Genomic DNA, 20,926 nt, shown 5'->3' with positions numbered 1-20,926 from the left:
TAGTATCTCAATTCATCATTTTGATCAAAGCAAGTCAAAGGGTTTGAGGTTTTGTTCTTCAAGGAAACCCTAATTCATCTATGCATCACAATGCCTTGCTCATGAAGCAACCTCATCCCATGATCAAATACAATCAAGGGAAGTTCTTTAATTCATCATTTCATGCATATTTGAACTTATTTGAGTGCCCTCAATCATCAATTCATCAAGATATGAGGCATGGACTTGAGAAGTTGATCAGTCAATTCATCTGACTATTTTGAAATGCACTGAGACCTAACGTTTTATGTTTTGGTCAAATGGAGATGGTTCCAAAAGAAAAAATGTTCTTAAGGACAATATGAACAACTTTCAAGTTCATCAAAAATTGATTTGAAGCTTGGAAGGCCATCTGCCATTCCAATACATTATAGGTCATTTTGACTGAAACCCTAATTGTGGGTCAACTTCCCAAGGACATAACTCATTAATTTTTTATGATTTTGAGGTGGGATCAAATGCATTGGAAATATTTAGATGTCTACTTCAAATGTTATGTTTAACAAAATTTCAAAATCTCAAAGGAAATACATGTGATAATGCAAGACATTATAGGTCCTTTTTGACCAAATGCATTAAAAGTCAAAAAAGTCCAACTTCAAGTGCCCATAACTCTTTCATCAAAAATCCAAATGATGCAAAATTTGAGTCCATTTTGATTGTCTTGAAAAGATATATAACTTCTATGTTGGAGGTTTTTCCATTTGAGGCTTGCATCATCACAATAGAAGGGCTTGAAAGTTGGCCAATTTTAGAAACCATGCCTTGCCATGTCATGCACCTTACACTTTAAGCTCAAAAATCATAAATTTCCACACCCCAAATGAGTTTTTGTCCAACATAACATTTGTTCCTCATACAAAAACCTTTCCAACCATTACCCATATGCCTATGCTTGGATTTTCTAAATGGTACTTTCAAAGAGATGTTTGTTTAGGTACAAATGAGGAATTCAATTGAAATCTTGATGCATAAGCTATTGCCTTGCAAGTTCACACGTCCAAATCCATTTGGCTGATGCTCAAAATTCATTTGGCATTGTTTTTGGGCCTTGTGCATGATCATGCAAACCCATGCAATGAAGCTTCACATGCCATGCACACGGATCATTTCACACTCTCCTTGCCACTTCCTCTATAAATAAAGACTCCATTCCATTCATTACAGACGCCTAATTCAACCTGAAATGCTGCAGAATTCTTTCCATAGCCATCACTAAAGAAGCAAGCTCATTTTTCTCAATTTTTTCAGATCTGAAATTCAACTTCATCTGGTTGAATTCTCAGATCTAGTGCTTCTAAACCTTCATCATTTACCTCATTGAACTTCTGTTTTAGCAAAGCAAGCAAGGCATTGTGCTCAAATTACCAGAACTCAAGCTTACATTCCAACTGGTATTTTCTTCGATTCTTCTAATCCATTGACCTTTTGGCTTAGATTTTGTGTTGGCTGAAGTCCTCTCAATAGAGGCATCATGTTTATGCATTCAATTTTTGAAATCCATTAAGTTCATGATGAACACCAGATTTTTCCTTCTCTGATTTCTCACACTATGGAGATCTAGAGGGGAAATGGATTGTACAAGGATGATGTACATCATCCCAGCTTTCTAAAGATGTATAAATCGTGCTTTTTCATTAAGGTTTGAATTTCTGCAATTCGGCCGGAAAATCCAAGCTCACCGGAGAAGACGGTGACTCCGGTGGCTTCATCATTTCCAGTTTGAATCCTGGCCACACGATCTTGTTTCCAGATCTAATCTGGACCGTTCCATGTTATGACTTTTATTTTTCTTCCATGTGCTTGCATTGACCAGAGACCACAATGGGCGCGCATCTTAGGAGCGTGTGATCTGCCAGCTCAATTAATGAGCTCAGATCTAACGCTCCATGTTTTTTTGCATTTTTTAATTTCTGTTTTTAATTTCTTTAATTCCATTTTATTTCAAAAATCAATATCTCTTTCATTTTTTATCCAAAAATTATGGGACCAATTGCATTACTTCCCAAATAAATTCTAGTTTCTATTTCTGATTTTTAATATTTTTTATTTTGTCATTTGATATTTTTTGTGAATTTTCTCTTTTCTGGTTATTTTTAATTCATTTTAAATAGTTTTTGATATTCAAAAAATACAAAAATATTTTCCTAACCTATTTGAATGATGATGGATCTATGAAAAATATTCTCATCAATTTTTGAATTTATTTGAGATTTATTTGAGATTTTAGTTCAATTAGGTTATTTTTATTCATTTTTAATTGATTAAAAATAGTTTCTGACTTTTAAAAAATGCTGAAATTTTTTGTCAAACTTTGTTTGACCTTGTTGAACTTAGGATAAATTACTTGGACCTTTCAAGGTTGATTTGAAGTAATTTTGAAGTTTGACCTTTTCTTTTATTTTAATTCAAGTTTATTTTAAATATTAAAAAAAATGCCAAAAATAGTTTATTCATTTCTTGACTCTCAATCTCCATCTCACTTCTGATTTTGATTGTTTGACCTTGACTTTCAATGTTATTGATCAACATATGAGGATTGGTACATTGTATTTCATTTAATGCACTTTAATTTTTGCCATTTTCATTTCTCTTATCCATCTTCTCTTTCTTCTTCTTCTATTTCTTTCCCTTTGATCAATGGGTTAAAGGTTGATAAGTTAGCATTGGTTAGGGAGATTTAATCTTCTTTGATTCAAATCTAATTCATCTTGATCAATTGATCAAGTGAATGGCTTTGCATTAAGGATATGTTGTCTTCTAAATCATGCAAAATGCTTAAACCAATACAAGATCATTTCTCTTCTTCTTTTTGGCATGGCAAGTTGTTGGGACTTGGTTCACTAATCAAGACTCCTAACTTGTGTTTGTTGCCTACATTATTATTGACCGGCCTCAGATAGTTGTGACTTCTACATAAGTCCAATTACGATTGCTTAACATAGCGTTAAATTTGCCTTATGGCACACTAACTACTAACACTAACCATTAACAATTAACATTTACTCTATGCAATTTACTTTTTATGCAATTTACTTTTCTTGCACATATTATCCATTTGCTTTTCTCTTTGCTCACTTGAGCACATGTTTATGTTAATGCCATTTGCCTTTTGCTCACTTGAGCACATAATTGTGTATATATTATTGGGCTTGTATTTTTGTTTTGATTGTTGTGGACCAAATGCAAAGAAATGGACTTAGTTTCTAGGACTTCCCCTATGCAAAGAAATGGAGAATTGGACTTAGATTCTAGGACCTTCCTTAGGCAAAATTGGAGTAAAAGGATCTTAATGATGAAGATGGATTAGAAGGGCCAAATCTCTAAACTCACTCTTGTCCATTCTTATTTTATTCCATGAAACTTTTGATGTGTGTGCTTTTGTGACTAGGGATTCTATGAGCTTAATTGGAGAACCATTGCCATGTTCATCCAAGTGGAAGATACAAGACACCTTGAGGATCTCTTATGAGACTTGTTTGATTGCTTATGCTTTGTGCTTGCTTATTCCAAAGGATGAGAGCTACTTGGATCATCAATATGATCTCAAGAGAGGGACTCCATTGTAGTTTTGATTCTTCATCCCTTCTCTTTTTGTTTTACTTAGGACTTAGCCCCTTCTTCTTCTTCTCTCCACTCTAACCCAAGCCAAAACCTTTTGTGCAAACATTTAACTGTTGTTTTCAAACATTAGAAACCTAAGCCTTATGTTTTTTATTTTCAAACTTTCTTTTCATAACACTTATTTTGAATTGAATCTTTAAGTCAACTTTGACCATTTTGTAAATACTTTTCATTGGTAAATACAACCCATTCAAATACCTTTTTTGTGGTTTCAATGGCCACTTTCTTAATCAAAACTTTTGCATAACCTTTAGCTATTAGGTTTGAGTTATCCTTGTGGTAGATGTAATACTCACCTATATCCTTAGTGATGGACAATGAGTCTTCCATGCTTATTATAGGGTTAACCCCTCACTAGCATGTTGAAGTTATCCTCACATGGTGGATTTGTGGTTTGGTTGAGTTTTCTCCCTTTGATAACAAAAGACGTTAAGGCTTTTGGACCAATCAATTCACCAACTTGTTTTGAGATTTTTACCCCGAACTACGAGGTTTTGATCCTAATCCTTTTATAAGATGGTACGTAGGCAATGGGTTTATCCATTCAAACACAAATGTAAATAACTTGTACATTCTCTTCTCATCTCTTCAATCATGTTTGCACAAATAAACTTTCACAAAATACCAACCTTACAACAAATATGAAAAGGGCTCCCTAAGAGTACCTAGGATGTTTTGGGTGCCTAACACCTTCCCATTGCATAACCAACCCCCTTACCCAGATCTCTGTTTCTTTTACTAGTTTTTGTTAAAACTATTAGGTTTTTGTTCGCTTTCTAACCATTCCCTTGGATAAATAGAAGTGCGGTGGCGACTCGACTTGTATGATTTACCTTGGATTTAGTCAATATCTCTAATGGTAACGAATACCCCGCTACAGAAAAGTGGCGACTCTGCTGGGGAAGAATCATCCTAGTGGGTTTTGCCAACTTTTCATGCTTGTTGTATTGTTTTGTTTTGTGACATGTTTTTGTGCAATTTGGGATTACTGTATTGTGTGTAATAATTGATTTGCTTGATATTAATTCCTTGTATGCTTGGTGATCTTTGTGAGATGAGTTCTATACCCGGACTCGAGTGCACTTAGGATAGGAGAATGGCGTAGTCTTGTTGACTTGTGTGGAGTTATTCGTTAGCAATTTGACTTGCAAGTCCATTCACTTGGTGGAGGTCATGTTGGGATCAATAATGTCACACAAGTAAGTTGTGGTTAGACATTACTCTTTCCAATATAGACCTTAGAAGCCAAGGACCTTAGTTTACCAAGCCCATCTTGGCCTATTCTTAGGATGTAGTGCGAAAGTCGTTCAAGTGTAAGATTTGATACGATTGTTACGCGATACTACACTCATAAGAGTTTCTCTTGAGAATATTTTTGGAATACGAGTAGTCGTTTCTCCGATAATATCCGAAAGATGGGATGATGACTATGGAAACCTCTTGTAGGACATGTTTGGCAGGTTTAAACCCTAGTACACTCCCTTTGGGTGGTTCTTAACCAAGACCCCATGCTCGTGACTTGCAACAAACCCTTGATTCATGGTTGATCCGTTCATGAATCCTTAATATCAATGGAACTTGGGTGTTGATAAGGTGTAAACCATAATCCACCAAAATGGATGATTGATATTAAGGATAACATGATCCATCCCATGACCTTTGTTTGGTGTGCTTTGCTTGATCCTTGAGTGTGATTGTTGCATTCATGCATTCATGCACTCATTTGCATCCATATCATCAATAATGAAGAAAATTTTCAAGGAACTTAAGGGGTTTATTTGCACATTTTCAGACATGGAAAGACAAAGAAGGAATACAAAGAAGTACAGCTTCAGACAACCAGATTTGAAAGAGTTAAGGAATCTGACATCCTATGTACTAGATCCCTTGGGTTTCAAAGCTCGCTTTGGGAAGCTTCTTCCTCTTCTGACTACTCAGGTGGATGAAGGGTTAATGAGTGTATTGGTGCAGTTTTATGATCCCTTGTATCGTTGCTTCACGTTTTCGGATTTCCAGCTTTTGCCTACCCTTGAGGAGTATGCCTACCTTGTGGGTATACCTATTCTGGATCAGTTACCGTTCAGTGGGTTGGAGGGTATTCCTACTTCTCAAGAGATAGCAGACATGTTGCATATAGATGAATCTCTGGTTGGTGCTCATATGACTACCAAAGGTGGAATTCAAGGTCTCCCTTCTGAGTTCCTCATTGCTCAAGCTACTATCTATGAGAAGGCCATGAGTGAGGATGCCTTTGAAGCCATATTTGTACTTCTCATCTATGGATTGGTATTGTTCCCCAACATCAACAAGTTTGTGGATGTGAATGCTATTAGGATCTTTTCTACTCTTAATCCTGTTCCGACTCTATTGGGTGATACCTATTTCTCTTTGCATACGAGGAATGCAAAGGGTGGTGGTGCCATTGTATGCTGTTTGTCTCTGTTGTATAAGTGGTTTATTTTTCACTTACCGCAGACGGTCGCCTTCAAGGAGAACAAGGGATGTCTACAGTGGTCCACGAGACTTATGTCTCTCACTAATGATGATATCTCTTGGTATAACCGTGCGTATGATGGTGTGCAGATTATCGACTCTTGTGGTGAATTCTCCAATGTACCTCTTCTTGGTACATGTGGTGGGATTAACTACAACCCTGTTTTGGCGCGTCGTCGGCTTGGGTTCCCCCTAAAGGATAAACCTAATAACATTCTGTTAGAGGGTGTGTTTTTTCAGGAGGGTAAAGATCCCCAAGGCTTGAAAGCTAGGATGGTCCGCGCTTGGCGCAAGATTCATAGGAAAGGAAGGAAAGAGTTGGGTCCTAAGAATTGTGTTGCTATGGAGCCTTACACTGCTTGGGTTAGGAAGAGAGCGTCTGAGTATCTCATGCCTTACGAGTATCCGAGACCTACACCTTTGGTTATGGCTGGGCCTTCAACCCTCCCTAACTAAGGAGTATAGGAGTTGAGAGACGAAGACCTATCACGTGCTTGGATCCGTGAAAGGGAAGAGTTGCTTCAGCAGATTAAGGAGAAGGATGCTTTGATAGAGTTCCTCGAGCATCAAGTTATTGATGATCCTAATGATGCATGGACTTCTCTACTTCCTCAGTCTTCCAAGTTTTGGAAGAGGAAGTATGATCGACTCGCCAAGAAGAAAGCAGATATGGAGGCAGCCTACGAGAGGGAGGTGAAGAGGCTTCGCGCATCCTATCTTCCTGTGTCCCGAGCTTTAGATGATTGTTTCTAGGGATCCATAGGATGATTATTTTCCTTTTCTCTTGTATATGATTGACAATGCTGTACTTCTTTTCCCTGATATTATTTGATGAGATATTTCCATATGTGATAAATGTTTAAGTATTCCAAAAATTTGCAAATAAAACCCTAAAAGTTCCTTTGAAATAAAAACAAATCATATGCACAAGCATTGCATGCATCATGTGCATAAGCAGGTTTTATTTCCGGTCTCTTGTCCTGTGGGCTAACTTTGTGTTCTTCATTTTTTTTGAAGACAAGCTGACTCACCGGTACTACACTAGAGCCAACATTTCAAGATTGATGGATCACCTAGAGCAAGAGAACCGTGAGCTGAAAGAGGAAGTGGCCAGATTAAGCGCTTTGATGGAATCATTCTTGGCTGCCCAGAGCCAGTCTTCTCCGACGCCTTCAACTCTTCCCCAGAGGACAGTCATCTCTGAGATTGTTTCCTCAACCGTGCCTGCAGCCAGTGCACATTTTTCTCCAGCAGCCATGCCAGCCAGATTCCCGTGGGGGATGCCTCCCAATTTTATGCCCGAGGGTCCTGCTCCTACCTTTGCTTCTATGCCGGCATCTAGCCCGGTCCTTGCTGTTCCTCCTCCTGTCGTGCATACCATGCCCAGGATAGACGACACCATCTATCATTCTGAGCCGTCTGAAGGCCCGGATGTCTATGAGAAGATGGACGCTATGAACGACCAATTTCTTGAGCTTCGCAAGGAATTGAAAACTCTTCGAGGAAAGGATCTTTTCGGCAAGTCTGCTGTCGAACTGTGCTTGGTTCCCAATGTGAAGATCCCTGTGAAATTCAAGGTCCCCGACTTTGAAAAATACAAGAGAAATACCTGCCCTCTCAGCCACCTGGTAATGTATGCCAGGAAAATGTCAACTCAGACCGACAACGATCAGTTACTCATCCACTACTTTCAGGACAGCTTGTCCGGTGCCGCTCTACGGTGGTACATGGGTCTTGACAGTGTGAACATCCGATCCTTCAACGACCTTGGCGAGGCCTTCGTCAAGCAATACAAGTATAATGTGGATATGGCTTCCGATAGGGATCAATTGAGGGCCATGTCCCAGAAGGATAAGGAAACATTTAAAGAATATGCCCAGAGGTGGCGAGAGTTGGCAGCGCAGATCGTACCTCCGCTAGAAGAGAAGGAAATGACCAAGATCTTTCTGAAGACCTTGAGTTCATTATATTATGAGCGGATGGTTGCTAGTGCTCCTTCTGACTTCACCGAGATGGTGAATATGGGGATGCGTCTAGAAGAAGGGGTTAGAGAAGGACGTCTAACCAAAGAAGAAGGCTCTTCTGCCAAACGTTATGGGACGTTTGCAAAGAAGAAAGATGGAGAGGCACATGCTGTGACCTCCCATATGAAACCTAGAAGACCCTTTGTGAGGAGGAAGACCGTGCATCCCGTCGGTAACCAGCATCAGGTGGCTCATATAGCACCTGTTTTCAGAGATAATCAACAGTATCAGCAACATAGCAACAATCAGCAACCACATCCGCAATATCAACAACAACAGCACCGTCCGCAACAGCAGGCCTACCAGCCTCAAAACAGTAATCAAACCAGCACGAGTTACGAGAGGAAAAAGGTCACTTTTGACCCTATTCCAATGACGTACGCAGAGTTATATCCCTATTTGATAGAGAGGAAGTTGATTACTCCGAGAGACCCATCGGCTATACTTGCTAACCCTCAGTGGTGGTATAAGCTCGAATTGCATTGTGTTTATCATTCTGGTGCTCCCGGCCACGACGTGGAGAATTGTTACCCTTTGAAGACCAAGGTTCAAGACCTTATGAAGTGTGGCATTATGTGTTTTGAGGACGTAGGTCCTAACGTAAAGAAGAACCCATTGCCCGAGCATGGGAAATCTGTCAACATGGTCCAGGGCTTCCCTGGCAAGTACAAAGTCAAGTATGTCAGCCATATTCGACAGTCTCTTGTTGAGATGCATCGGTTGCTATGTGAGTACAGTCATTATGAGCACGACCATGATAGATGCCGAATATGCCCTGTTAACCGATTGGGTTATCGCCAGGTACGCAAGGATATTCAGGAAATGCTGGATGAAGGAGTCATTGAGATTCTTCAGAATAGGAATGTTGACGAAGATGAGCCTGAGGTCAACGTAATTTCCCCAGTGTTCCGGATGCCCGAGCCTGTTATCATCAAGTATGATGGTAGCAAGCAAAAGGCCTCTCCTGTTCTTATCATTAAGCCTGCCGGTCCAAAACCGTATTCTTCTGAAAAAGCAATCCCTTTTCGTTACAATGTTGTTGCTGTAGAAGATGGGAAGGAAGTGTCCTTACCATCCTCCTTTGTTGTTAACATTGCGGATGTAAGTGGTTTGACCCGCAGCGGTCGTGTGTTTTCAGCACCTCCCAAACCCCAGGCTAATGCAGATTTTGTTGAACGCCCGATTGGGAATGCTGTGAGGACTCCGAATCAGGCACCTGTTGCTAAGTCCTCATCTACATTGATAACTCATACTTCTGTTGGCCCGAGTGGCAACGTGAAAGAAGACTGCGATGAGATGTTGAGGCTCATCAAGAGAAATGAGTACAATGTTGTAGACCAGCTTCTACAAACGCCATCCAAAATATCAGTGTTATCATTACTTTTGAATTCAGAACCACATAGAGAAGCACTGCAGAAGGTTTTGGATGTGGCATATGTAGATCATGATGTCACAATAGAACAGTTCGATAGCATTGTTGCAAACATTACTGCTTGTAACAATTTGAGTTTCTGTGACTCTGATCTCCCTGAGGAGGGAAGAGACCACAACTTGGCTTTACACATATCTATGAATTGCAGAGACGACGCCATGTCCAATGTGCTGGTGGACACTGGGTCATCATTGAATGTATTTCCAAAAACCACTCTCTCAAAACTGTCTTATCAAGGGCCTCCCATGAGGCAGAGCGGAATCGTTGTGAAAGCTTTCGATGGGTCGCGTAAAACTGTGATTGGGGAAGTTGATCTCCCAGTCAAAATTGGACCGAGTGATTTCCAGATTACCTTCCAGGTTATGGATATCCACCCATCGTATAGCTGTCTCTTAGGCAGACCATGGATTCACGAGGCAGGCGCCGTGACATCCACCCTACACCAGAAACTGAAATTTATGAAAAATAAGAAGCTGGTGGTGGTAGGGGGAGAAAAGGCTCTCCTGGTTAGCCACTTGTCTTCCTTCTCATATATAGATGTTGAGGATGAAGTTGGAACTCCTTTCCAAGCTTTATCTATTGCTGAGCCTATTAAGAAGAGAGCTCCTTCATTTGCTTCCTATAGAGATGCAAAGTTGGCCATTGAGTGTGGTGCAATTGCTGGCCTAGGAAAAATGATTGAGCTAGAAAACAACAAGTCTCGGGCTGGCATAGGCTTTTCTTCTGGGGTATTCAACGAGAAAGGGTTGTTCAAGAGTGGAGGTTTCATCCACACTGGTCAAGATGAAGAAGCTGTTGCTGTCTTGGAAGAAGATACAGAGGATTCTGGCAATTTCATTATCCCTGGAGGGGTCTGCAACAATTGGGTCGCTGTGGATGTTCCTACAGTTATCCACAAGTCAGCGTAATGATCACTTTGTTTAAAAACCCTTCTCCCATGCCAAAAGGAGGAGTGATGACATTGTTGGCACATAAATACAATGATATTTTCATTCAATAAATTCATGTTAAATGCTTGTTTTTCCAATTATTTTCCCTTTTCGCTTTTTGCATGAAATTGGTGATCACATGAAACCCTAAAAAATAGAATAAAATCAATCTTTTCATCTGCATAATGATTGCCTTGTTTGAATTCTAAAGCTTTTCATATCCAAAATCATTATGCAGGTTGATCAAATCCATTGAACATAATGATCCAACACCATCTCCCAATTTTGAGTTCCTTGTATTTGAAGCGAAAAAAGATGATGTTGAAGAGATTCCTGACGAGATTACCCGTCTACTTGAGCATGAAGAGAAGATCATTCAGCCGCATCTCGAGAATCTGGAAACAGTCAACTTGGGGTCTGAGGATTGTGTTCGTGAAGTGAAGATTGGGGCACTCCTTGAAGAATCTGTTAAGAAAGGGTTGATTGAATTGCTACGAGAATATGTTGACGTCTTCGCTTGGTCGTATGAAGACATGCCAGGTCTAGATACTGATATTGTGCAACATTTCCTACCTTTGATACCTGAGTGCGTGCTTGTGAAGCAGAAGCTCAGAAGAACTCATCCTGATATGGCAGTGAAAATCAAAGAGGAAGTTCAGAAGCAAATTGATGTGGGGTTTCTGGTGACTTCTACATATCCTCAATGGGTGGCCAATATTGTGCCCGTGCCAAAGAAAGATGGAAAAGTCCGGATGTGTGTGGACTACAGAGACTTGAATAAAGCTAGTCCGAAAGATGATTTCCCTCTACCACATATTGATATGTTGGTAGACAATACAGCTAAATTCAATGTCTTATCATTTATGGATGGATTTTCCGGATATAACCAGATCAAGATGGCACCCGAGGATATGGAGAAGACAACATTCATCACACCTTGGGGAACATTCTGTTATCGAGTGATGCCCTTCGGTTTGAAGAACGTCGGAGCCACGTATCAACGAGCTATGACCACCTTGTTTCATGATATGATGCACAAGGAGATTGAGGTATATGTTGATGATATGATTGCTAAGTCGAGAACGGAAGTTGAACATATAGAGCACTTGTTGAAACTTTTTCAGCGTTTGAGAAAGTACAAGCTTCGTCTGAACCCCAACAAGTGTACATTTGGAGTTCGTTCTGGCAAGTTATTGGGCTTTATTGTCAGTGAAAGAGGTATTGAGGTTGATCCTGCAAAGGTCAAAGCAATACAAGAGATGCCTACGCCCAAAACTGAGAAGCAAGTCCGAGGTTTTCTTGGCCACTTGAATTACATTTCTAGATTCATATCCCACATGACTGCCACATGTGCACCGATATTCAAGCTCCTCCGGAAAGATCAGTTACACGATTGGACCGAGGATTGCCAGAAAGCTTTTGATAGCATTAAAGAGTATCTGTCTGAGCCTCCAATCCTGTCTCCGCCTGTGGAAGGAAGACCTTTGATCATGTATCTGACTGTTCTTGAAGACTCAATGGGTTGTGTCCTCGGTCAGCAAGACGAATCAGGGAAGAAGGAGTATGCTATTTACTACCTGAGTAAGAAGTTCACTGATTGTGAGTCTCGATACTCAATGCTTGAGAAGACATGTTGTGCTTTGGCTTGGGCTGCTAAGCGCCTACGCTAGTATATGATAAATCATACGACTTGGTTGATATTCAGAATGGATCCAATCAAGTACATCTTCGAGAAGCCTGCTTTAACAGGAAGAATTGCCCGTTGGCAGATGTTGTTATCTGAGTATGATATTGAGTATCGAGCTCAGAAGGCTATTAAAGGTAGTATCTTGGCTGACCATTTGGCACATCAGCCTATTGAAGATTATCAGTCAGTTCAGTATGACTTCCCGGATGAGGAAATTCTGTATTTGAAAGTGAAAGTTTGCGAGGAGCCTACACTCGATGAAGGGCCAGAACCTGGTTCCAGATGGAGTATGGTGTTTGATGGCGTTGTAAATCAGTATGGAAATGGTATTGGGGCAGTGATTATTACTTCTCAGGGCACACATATTCCTTTTACAGCAAGGCTAACTTTTAAATGCACGAATAATATGGCTGAGTATGAGGCCTGCATTATGGGATTGGAAGAATGTATTGATCTAAGAATCAAGCATCTTGACGTATATGGTGATTCGGCCCTCGTTGTTAATCAGATTAAGGGTGAATGGGAAACGAATCAACCTGGTCTCATTCCATATAGAGACTATGCGAGGAGGATTTCAACGTTCTTTACTGAGGTTGACTTTCACCATATTCCTCGAGATGAGAATCGGATGGCAGATGCTCTTGCCACGCTAGCTTCGATGATTATGGTTAAATTTTGGAATGAAGTCCCCAATATCACTGTGATGCACTTGGACAGACCAACTCATGTATTTGCAGTAGAAGAAGCGAAAGATGATAAGCCATGGTATTATGACATCAAGTGTTTTCTTCAGAACCAGGTTTACCCTCCTGGGGCATCTGTGAAAGATAGGAAGACTTTGAGGAGATTGTCAGGCAGTTTCTACCTCAACTGCAACGTACTTTATAAGAGAAATTTTGACATGGTTCTGCTCAGATGCGTGGATAGACACGAAGCAGACCTGTTGATGACTGAAGTCCATGAGGGTTCATTTGGTACTCATTCCAATGGACATGCCATGGCTAGAAAGATGTTGAGAGCAGGCTACTATTGGCTGACAATGGAGTCTGACTGCTGCAAATACGTGAAGAAATGCCATAAGTGTCAGATTTATGCGAATAAGATTCATATTCCTCCGACACTTCTGAATGTGATTTCATCACCATGGCCTTTCTCCATGTGGGGAATTGACATGATTGGCATGATAGATCCCAAAGCGTCAAACGGACACAGATTCATTCTCGTAGCAATTGATTACTTCACCAAATGGGTTGAAGCGGCATCATATGCAAATGTGACCATGCAGGTGGTCGTGAAGTTTATCAAGAATCAACTCATATGCCGCTATGGTGTGCCAGATAAGATCATTACCGATAATGGATCTAACTTGAACAACAAAATGATGAAAGAGCTGTGCAGTGAGTTTAAGATTGCACACCATAATTCTTCGTCTTATAGACCCAAGATGAATGGGGTTGTTGAAGCTGCTAATAAGAGTATCAAGAAGATTATCCAGAAAATGGTGGTCACGTATAAGGATTGGCATGAGATGTTGCCATTCGCTTTACATGGATATCGCACGTCTGTCCGCACTTCAACAGGGGCAACCCCTTTCTCTCTTGTTTATGGCATGGAGGCTGTACTCCCAGTAGAGGTGGGATCCCATCAATGAGAGTCTTGATGAAGGCCAAGTTGACTGATGTTGAATGGGTTCAGAGTCGTTATGATCAGCTGAGTTTGATAGAAGAGAAGAGATTGACTGCCATGTGCCATGGTCAGTTGTATCAGCAAAGAATGAAGAAAGCTTTTGATAAGAAGGTCAAGCCTCATGTGTTCCGAGAAGGTGACCTTGTGCTCAAGAAAGTCTTGTCCTTCGCGCCCGATTCTAGGGGCAAGTGGACTCCAAACTATGAAGGTCCATATGTTGTTAAGAGAGCCTTTTCAGGCGGTGCTTTGATACTTACAACTATGGATGGGGAGGATTCCACTCGTCCTGTGAATTCAGATGCAGTCAAGAAATACTTCGCCTAAAAAAATAATAATAAACAGAATAGCTCGCTAAGTTGAAAACCCGAAAGGGCGACTTAGGCAAAAATGAGCGTCTCGGTGGATTGAAAACCCGAAAGGGCGATCCAGGAAAAAGTTAGAGACATGCAAAAGAAAATGAATATATGCATCCCGCTAGATTTGAGTACCCCATCCTGGGGCAATCTAGGCAAAAATTAGGGATTTAGCAAGTAACTGCATCCTGACAAGACTTTGTTCTACATCTGTCATCCGTCAGAGATTCTTGCTCATTCGTCATCAACCAAAGCTTCGAATACATCGAATTCAGAATTGATGGAGAAATGGTCATTATGTTCAATGTAGCCCTTTTCCAACATATATCACCAATTTCAAACTTGTAAAGATCTATGGAGTCTTGCCATTTACAGACTACCATTCCATCAAATAAATTTGAGCCTTTTATCCAATTATTTGCACTCTTATTTGTTTCTATTCAACAAACGTTTTGCATGCCTTTAATTGAGAAAATATCATTGTTTTGAAAAAATGAATTTTTCATAACTTGTTTTTTAACAAGGTGAACATTCACAATGATGAAAAGGATACTTAGGAGATCCTCAATGCTCTCCCAAGGATGGTATGATCTCCAACAGGGTAAGACATTTGTTCATATTCCTGACATGACTGTATTTTCTTTCTCCGGAACCCGAGCAGTATGCTTGTTGAGATATTTACCACTCTCCCCTTCAGCAGAGTAGCGATCTTTCCTCCTCAGCAGATATGACCCCCTTGGTGGGTACGGTAGTTGGTGGTTGATCCCCAGAGTCCCTTTATCCCTCGGATTGATTCCCTAGCAGAGTTGCTTATGTGGCAGATTCTACTTGTGCAATAAACTCTTTTCTCCAGCTGTGACTGATGATTCATCCCCTGCAGAGGTATTGTTGTTTCCTGGCATCTATGATCCCCGGAAGATTGGATACTCTCCGGTGATTTTGGCTTTCTCTCTTGAGATGTAGTACCGGATGTTTGTACTCCTTGGAGTTGTTTGTGTTAGAAATGTCTGTCTGTCAACATTCATCAAACATAAACCACGCATGTGTGCATATATATTTTTCAAACATTTGGATATTCATATTGCATTTTTTTCCATATATCTTTGTTTGTTATTCCTCTGCTTGTTGGTAATACATTTCCCAAGCAAGATGTCGGTGTCTGATCCCTCAATATAGAGAGTCAGCCCCTTAAGCAGAAAGTGTTTATCTTTCCTTCTGCATTCCCCACTGAGTTATATCCTCGTGGACGACGGTTGTTTTCGCTTCCTCCCAACACATATATTGGGATGGGCTTCCCTATTGAGTTATATCCTCATTAGGACGAGTTTTGGATTCAGTTTTCCTCTTTGGTTTGATCCTAAATTGGCCTCTTGTGACTGTCTCCTGTGTTTCCCTGTGGCATAAATGAATAATTGCTCAGTAATTGGTAATCATTCATTTTATCCCCGGTGGAGCCTGTGGTTTACTACCATTATACCGGTAGTTGTAAACCCTATTTTCTCCCCTTTGCAGAGTTAACTTTTTCGTTCATCCTAAGTGGATGACGGGTACTTTTTCGTGGTTTCCTACCCAGTATCCGGTAGGTGTAATCCCCTCCTTGGTGGTTATCTTCATTCGATATTCGGTGTTGATATTCCCTCTTTTGCCTGGATAATTGCCCTGATTATGCAATTTATCCCCAACAAGTCATCTCGTTTACCTTGTTGTTGGTAATGATTGTTTCTCTCCTGAATGGGTCATCATTATATACCTAGTTTTGGTATCCCGATGCCTTTTGTTTTCGGTGGATTTATCCTTTATTAACCCAGTAACCGGTTGTGGATAATCTTCCATGCGAGTGTATTATCTACGTTCTGACGGTAATAGATAATATATCTCATGCGCTCTGTGGTCGAAGCCTTTTGTTCTTCCCCTGGTGAGTAAGATTCGTATCCCTGTTTTGGAATCGAATGTCCATCCCTTAATCGAGTTTGCTTTTTGCCCTCTTTTGGATGATGAGTGTTTTGGGGAATATTCCCCAATTCACGCTTTGGTCGGTCACCTATTATATGCCCTGTAACCGGTATCCCTTGTGTTCTTTCCTTCTGCTCCCTATTATGACTTTTTGTCCCCCGTGGAGTCAGATTTTCCTGAGTCGAAATATACCTTTTTAGGTCTTCCTCAGATGATTTGGTTGATTGATATCTCTCACCTTTATACCGGTCTTAGATATTCATTCTTCCCGAGCATGTTGTTCTCTCACCCTTATACCGGTGTTCAGATCACACGTCTCTTTGAGCTTATTACCCAGTAACCGGTAATACCTCATCCCGTTGTTTCCCCAGGAGATTCCTTTTTGGATATCCCCAGTGAGGTCCCTTAGTGGATTATCCTCACCTGAGTCCGGATTTTTATCTGATGTATCCATTGTGGATAATGTTGCTGTGTTGGCATATTCCCTAACACATGCACCTTCGAGTCAACTCGATGTCTTTCCATTGGATTTACACCCTTTGGAATTCTGTCCCCCAAGCTTTGAGTCGTACCCTGCTCACACATTCCATTCTTATCCCCATGAGAGTCCCCGGAGTTTCTGTCCCGTTGGGCGTACTAATCAGATGGATTGTCAAATCCTCCTGATCTTTTCCTTTGTGGATACATATCTCCACAGAGTATTACCTTTTTGCACACATACATTTGCATCATGAGGTCTCTTAGGGACCAAAATTCGTCTCTTTGTTATTATTTAAGCCCATTCTACCTCGTCGAAACGAAGATTTTAACCTTCACTTCTAGGGCTAGAATGACCTTAAATAGGGGCATCTGTAAGACCCCAATTTTGGCCCTAAGATCCCTCATGGCATCATAACATTGCATTTGCATAGCCTCAAGGATCTTCAGCATCTTGGTTCCCTTTGCCTTTGGGTGGGATCTCTTATGAGTGGTTTGAGGTCACCAAGCATGCTTGAATTGTGTATCATTGCTTTTCTCATTTTGTTTACTAACCAAAAGCACAAAAATATGTCACTAACATCTTTTGTTTGTAGCTTGAGCAATCACAAAGTCAAAAGCTTCAAGGAGGTCATTGGTACAAAGACATGGTCAAGAGGAGATGAAAGCAAGTATGGTAATGGTTCCCAAAGCTCTCATCCATCAAATGTGCCCCCCTAGTATCTCAATTCATCATTTTGATCAAAGCAAGTCAAAGGGTTTGAGGTTTTGTTCTTCAAGGAAACCCTAATTCATCTGTGCATCACAATGCCTTGCTCATGAAGCAACCTCAGCCCATGCTCAAATACAATCAAGGGAAGTTCTTTAATTCATCATTTCATGCATATTTGAACTTATTTGAGTGCCCTCAATCATCAATTCATCAAGATATGAGGCATGGACTTGAGAAGTTGATCAGTCAATTCATCTGACTATTTTGAAATGCACTGAGACCTAATGTTTTATGTTTTGGTCAAATGGAGATGGTTCCAAAAGCAAAAATGTTCTTAAGGACAATATGAACAACTTTCAAGTTCATCAAAAATTGATTTGAAGCTTGGAAGGCCATCTGCCATTCCAATACATTATAGGTCATTTTGACTGAAACCCTAATTGTGGGTCAACTTCCCAAGGACATAACTCATTAATTTTTTATGATTTTGAGGTGGGATCAAATGCATTGGAAATATTTAGATGTCTACTTCAAATTTTATGTTTAAAAAAATTTCAAAATCTCAAAGGAAATACATGTGATAATGCAAGACATTATAGGTCCTTTTTGACCAAATGCATTAAAAGTCAAAAAAGTCCAACTTCAAGTGCCCATAACTCTTTCATCAAAAATCCAAATGATGCAAAATTTGAGTCCATTTTGATTGTCTTGAAAAGATCTATAACTTCGATGTTGGAGGTTTTTCCATTTGAGGCTTGCATCATCAAAACAGAAGGGCTTGAAAGTTGGCCAATTTTAGAAACCTTGCCTTGCCATGTCATGCACCTTACACTTTAAGCTCAAAATTCATAAATTTCCACACCCCAAATGAGTTTTTGTCCAACATAACATTTGTTCCTCATACAAAAACCTTTCCAACCATTACCCATATGCCTATGCTTGGATTTTCTAAATGGTACTTTCGAAGAGATGTTTGTTTAGGTACAAATGAGGAATTCAATTGAAATCTTGATGCATAAGCTATTGCCTTGCAAGTTCACACGTCCAAATCCATTTGGCTGATGCTCAAAATTCATTTGGCATTGTTTTTGGGCCTTGTGCATGATCATGCAAGCCCATGCAATGAAGCTTCACATGCCATGCACACGGATCATTTCACACTCTCCTTGCCACTTCCTCTATAAATAAAGACTCCATTCCATTCATTTCAGACGCCTAATTCAACCTGAAATGCTGCAGAATTCTTTCCATAGCCATCACTAAAGAAGCAAGCTCATTTTTCTCAATTTTTTCAGATCTGAAATTCAACTTCATCTGGTTGAATTCTCAGATCTAGTGCTTCTAAACCTTCATCATTTACCTCATTGAACTTCTGTTTTAGCAAAGCAAGCAAGGCATTGTGCTCAAATTACCAGAACTCAAGCTTACATTCCAACTGGTATTTTCTTCGATTCTCTTAATCCATTGACCTTTTGGCTTAGATTTTTTATTGGCTGAAGTCCTCTCAATAGAGGCATCATATTTATGCATTCAATTTTTGAAATCCATTAAGTTCATGATGAACACCAGATTTTTCCATCTCTGATTTCTCACACTATGGAGATCTAGAGGGGAAATGGATGGTACAAGGATGATGTACATCATCTCAGCTTTCTAAAGATGTATAGATCGTGCTTTTTCATTAAGGTTTGAATTTCTGCAATTCGGCCGGAAAATCCAAGCTCACCGGAGAAGACGGTGGCTCCGGTGGCTTCATCATTTCCAGTTTGAATCCTGGTCACACGATCTTGTTTCCAGATCTAATCTGGACCGTTCCATGTTATGACTTTTATTTTTCTTCCATGTGCTTGCATTGACCAGAGACCACAATGGGCGCGCATCTTAGGAGCGTGTGATCTGCCAGCTCAATTAATGAGCTCAGATCTAACGCTCCATGTTTTTTTTTGCATTTTTAATTTCTGTTTTTAATTTCTTTAATTCCATTTTATTTCAAAAATCAATATCTCTTTCATTTTTTATCCAAAAATTATGGGACCAATTGCATTATTTCCCAAATAAATTCTAGTTTCTATTTCTGATTTTTAATATTTTTTATTTTGTCATTTGATATTTTTTGTGAATTTTCTCTTTTCTGGTTATTTTTAATTCATTTTAAATAGTTTTTGATATTCAAAAAATACAAAAATATTTTCCTAACCTATTTGAACGATGATGGATCTATGAAAAATATTCTCATCAATTTTTGAATTTATTTGAGATTTATTTGAGATTTTAGTTCAATTAGGTTATTTTTATTCATTTTTAATTGATAAAAATAGTTTCTGACTTTTAAAAAATGCTGAAATTTTTTGTCAAACTTTGTTTGACCATGTTGAACTTAGGATAAATTACTTGAACCTTTCAAGGTTGATTTGAAGTAATTTTGAAGTTTGACCTTTTCTTTTATTTTAATTCAAGTTTATTTTAAATATTAAAAAAAATGCCAAAAATAGTTTATTCATTTCTTGACTCTCAATCTCCATCTCACTTCTGATTTTGATTGTTTGACCTTGACTTTCAATGTTATTGGTCAACATATGAGGATTGGTACATTGTATTTCATTTAATGCACTTCAATTTTTGCCATTTTCATTTCTCTTATCCATCTTCTCTTTCTTCTTCTTCTATTTCTTTCCCTTTGATAAATGAGTTAAAGGTTGATAAGTTAGCATTGGTTAGGGAGATTTAATCTTCTTTGATTCAAATCTAATTCATCTTGATCAATTGATCAAGTGAATGGCTTTGCATTCAGGATAGGTTGTCTTCTAAATCATGCAAAAGGCTTAAACCAATACAAGATCATTTCTCTTCTTCTTTTTGGCATGGCAAGTTGTTGGGACTTGGTTCACTAATCAAGACTCCTAACTTGTGTTTGTTGCCTACATTATTATTGACCGGCCTCAGATAGTTGTGACTTCTACATAAGTCCAATTACGATTGCTTAACATAGCGCTAAATTTGCCTTATGGCACACTAACTACTAACACTAACCATTAACAATTAACATTTACTCTATGCAATTTACTTTTTATGCAATTTACTTTTCTTGCACATATTATCCATTTGCTTTTCTCTTTGCTCACTTGAGCACATGTTTATGTTAATGCCATTTGCCTTTTGCTCACTTGAGCACATAATTGTGTATATATTATTGGGCTTGTATTTTTGTTTTGATTGTTGTGGACCAAATGCAAAGAAATGGACTTAGTTTCTAGGACTTCCCCTATGCAAAGAAATGGAGAATTGGACTTAGATTCTAGGACCTTCCTTAGGCAAAATTGGAGTAAAAGGATCTTAATGATGAAGATGGATTAGAATGACCAAATCTCTAAACTCACTCTTGTCCATTCTTATTTTATTCCATGAAACTTTTGATGTGTGTGCTTTTGTGGCTAGGGATTCTATGAGCTTAATTGGAGAACCATTGCCATGTTCATCCAAGTGGAAGATACAAGACACCTTGAGGATCTCTCATGAG

The sequence above is a fragment of the Lathyrus oleraceus genome, chromosome 5 (assembly GCF_024323335.1).
Source record: "Lathyrus oleraceus cultivar Zhongwan6 chromosome 5, CAAS_Psat_ZW6_1.0, whole genome shotgun sequence".
Taxonomy (NCBI): domain Eukaryota; kingdom Viridiplantae; phylum Streptophyta; class Magnoliopsida; order Fabales; family Fabaceae; genus Lathyrus; species Lathyrus oleraceus.
Note: the sequence above shows the minus strand (reverse complement) of the source record.